Source organism: Poecilia formosa, unplaced genomic scaffold (assembly GCF_000485575.1).
Source record: "Poecilia formosa unplaced genomic scaffold, Poecilia_formosa-5.1.2 Scaffold17, whole genome shotgun sequence".
Classification (NCBI taxonomy): domain Eukaryota; kingdom Metazoa; phylum Chordata; class Actinopteri; order Cyprinodontiformes; family Poeciliidae; genus Poecilia; species Poecilia formosa.
Genome location: NW_006799956.1, coordinates 3114478 through 3118216, shown reverse-complemented (window position 1 = coordinate 3118216; position 3739 = coordinate 3114478).

Below are 3739 nucleotides of genomic sequence, written 5' to 3'. Positions count from 1 at the left end.
TATCAGATCTAAAGTATATCCAGGTAAATTGAAGATAAATATAGAAAAGCACATGAAAATGAAAAAAACCCAACAACATCTGGTTAACCTCTATATAACAGAACAGCAGCATGGCAATGTTAAGTTTAAATATAACATTATAACATGTGATGCTCCCCACAGTATGGAGGGAAACAACACACAGAGGTACTTATGGATATTTACAACATCAGGAATTTCATTGCTAATATCAACATTTGTTCCTGTGTCCTTCACTAAATATTCAAAAGAACAAGGTGTGATTTGGGTTTTTTATTTAATGCAATAAAGTCAAACCGGTTTTCAATCTAAAAAGTTGAATCTGAGATCAAACCTACGAAGTAAAATAGAAAAAAAAACTGTGAGCCGCTCCTGATCAAGGCTTCAGAAATCTGTTTTTTTTGGAGATTTTGTTAAATTTGTTATGAACATAAAGTAATTCATCTTCTGACATGAACAACCAATTTTTTTATTTTAATGATAAAAAAAAAGCAGAGAAGTAAACTAACTTCTAACTTTAGATGTGAAAGTTCACTGTAGAAACTTTCTGCTTGTTTTCTATGTGTTAACATTCTTTACTAATCATCTTTTTCTCTGGGTGGATATCAAATGTATGACTCCAAAATCTTCATCCACATGAGTTTCAAACAGAAAAGCAGCAGATCGCATTTTGACAGTAAGTTTTTTTTTTATTTAGATCTTTTTATCATGTTTATTTTACCTTTTAGTCATTAGAAATCCCAAACAGAATCTCATTTGCTACAATACTTTTCTTACTTTTTGGCCTCTGTCTTGTGAACATGTGACAGAAAATAATTTACTGCAAACTTCTAGTTTAATTGTGTGATTATATTATTGCTAGATGAATTGATCAAATATCAATGATGTTTGATTGAAAAACAGAAAAACAGAATAGGAAAAATTAACAAAAGATTTTTTCAAAGAATACGACAAATCTTCTTCTTGAAGATTTGTTTTCTGTTTTCTGCGTGATGGTCCCCCTGATGGTAAAGGTGTCAGAGGACCACCTGGACCACCTGGTAACACACATAAAGGAAAGCTTTTTGACGACTTAAAGATGAAACAAAAACAATTTGGAGAAGAACAGGCATCTGGACCACCTGGACCACCTGGTAACACACATAAAGGAAAGCTTTTTGACGACTTAAAGATGAAACAAAAACAATTTGGAGAAGAACAGGAGAAAGAAAATACTGTAACCCCACTCTTCTTCTCAAACAACCTGACCAATAAAATGTATTCATGCTTTTCGTACTAAGACACCACTGGAAACCATGGACAACGCGGAGCACCTGGACCACCTGGACCTGTTGTGTGTGGACAATGTGATGGCTGTTTGCTGAAACTGACTTGAATAAATAAAGTTATGGTGACATTTCATTCACTGATTCTTCAACACAACAGTAGAACAGAACCAAAACACTATATTATAAACATCCAAAACTCTGGCATTTTTCACTGCCATGTGAATTATTAGAGAAATTATACAGTGAATAACTAGTGAAAAATATTTCTGAGCTGCAGCCAAATGAACTTTGGTCATGAAACTTGTTCTGTTTTATCCAGAGATCTCTGATTCTTTCAGACGGGATGTTGAAGGACTGATGAAGATCACCGCTAAGCTGGACTTTGGTGGGTTTTCTATTCAAGTTTGATCAGCCAATAAGTCAACCAGCAAAAGATTTACTAGGGTTTCCGAGGATCTAATGTTTTCCTGCATGTCTGATTTTGATTTTACACATAATGTAGGATCTATTGAAAATGTGAGTTTACACATTTTCCATCCATGTATAACAAACATCTAAATATCTACATGCAGCAAAGTTAATAGAAGATCAAAAGCAGTGATTTAGAGGACAGTGCCATGATTATTTCAAGTGCTCACAAGACAAGTGACATTGATTTTCTGTGCTGTTCTAGAATTATAATTTGCCTGTTCTTTTCACAATGGCAGTTCAGTCCATGTTGGCCACGCTCCCACATATTGAAATAATATTTACACCAGCCTTGTTTGGCTCTACACTTTTCTCTCTTAAGTGGGGGACAGTTGCTTAAAGTGCAGGCGGTTTCCTGTAAGCTTCATAGTGTTGCATACGACACAGAGAAATGTAACATGGGGTAACATCTACGAAATCAACACAGTCCACGGCTCCAGGAAGCAATAGTTTCTCAACAGCCGAGAGCTCAGGCCTGGTTGTTACCTGGGATGCACCGATCCTCTTTTTTCACTTCCAATACCAAGACAGACATCTGAGTTTTAGCATTGGCCGATACTGGCCCGATACAGAAAAAACTGTGCTGAACTGACTTTAAAAAAGTCTGTTTTTAAACTCTGCACCATTACAGCACACTTAAATACACCAATAGCTTCAGAAATTTTGTTTAAATGTAAAAAAAACAACAAAACTTTTAGTTGTTCAGTCAGTACAATTAGGAGTAGAACAACCAATGTAAAATAAATAATAAACAAACTGAAACTGGCAAAAATAATCGGTTGACTACACTGATCAAACGTAAAAAACTAAACAAATATACGGCAACAAATATTCTTTAAAATAGTGCAGAAAGTGGAATTAGATATTCTAAATTTTAACTAAATAATAAACTTATACAGTGGTTTGGTAAAACCATTTACATACTATGGAGAAAACAGAACTAAAGATCAATCTCAACTAAGCCCAAAACAATCCAGCTGAACCTGAAATCCCTTCCTTTCTGACAAGCACACAGATTTTAACCCCCCTGCTTCCTCAACACTTTTCCTCAGACAGGAAGAGGCAAAAAAACAGAAACTTAACAACGGAATAAATTCTGAAAATCACATTCCCATACTCCTTACTATATTAAGTTTATTGAACAAAGTAGATTAATTAAATTGCTAAAATACGTAACACATAACACCAGTAAATGAAGCGACTGTAAACAAATTTACTGACTAACATAGATGTTAGCCAGGGAAGCTTAAAGCACATTTCTGCTTTTTCTCATGAAATTTGAGACGGTTTAAACTTTGAGTCAGTTCCCCCTTCAGTCCCTTACTACTTAAGGTCTTTCAGAGAACAACATGATGCATTGCTTACATTTGTAGGAATGCTTGCGACATGTTTATCCGCTCACAGTTAATTCCTGTTTCGGCATGAAGAGATGGGGAAACGTTAAACTCACTACAACATTTTGGCATATTTCCAACAAAAGAACCAAACAGTCGACAGAAATAAAACACAGGGATGTTGATGAAAAGAAAACATCTTTCAGAAAGTTAATTTTCTATGGTGGGGATAAATATTTTAAAATGTGTTTTTGACACCAAAACGTTTTAGATACTTGTTAATGTTATTTGTTATCATCCATTTATAAAAGTCACATGCTGACAAAAAAATGAAGGTATTTCATACAAAATAGGAATGCAGTAGAAATAGACAAATAGCCACGAAGTCCACTTTGTTTTCTTTTTTTTTTTTATCTATGAAATAACCATCTTAAAGCTATATCCAGCAGCATATTCAGCATATCGCGCTTCTACTTCTGATACAGCAAGTTCTTTTATGCTGATTTCTGTGTTTTTAAGTAAGTTTTATTATTCATTATTTTTAAAGAGAAACTGTATATTGTTGCTAAGATATAAAGCAGCTTCAGAGTTTTAAACAAGAGTACATGTGGGCTCTTGGTAAAATCGCAACCAGGTCCGTTAGCGCGTGGC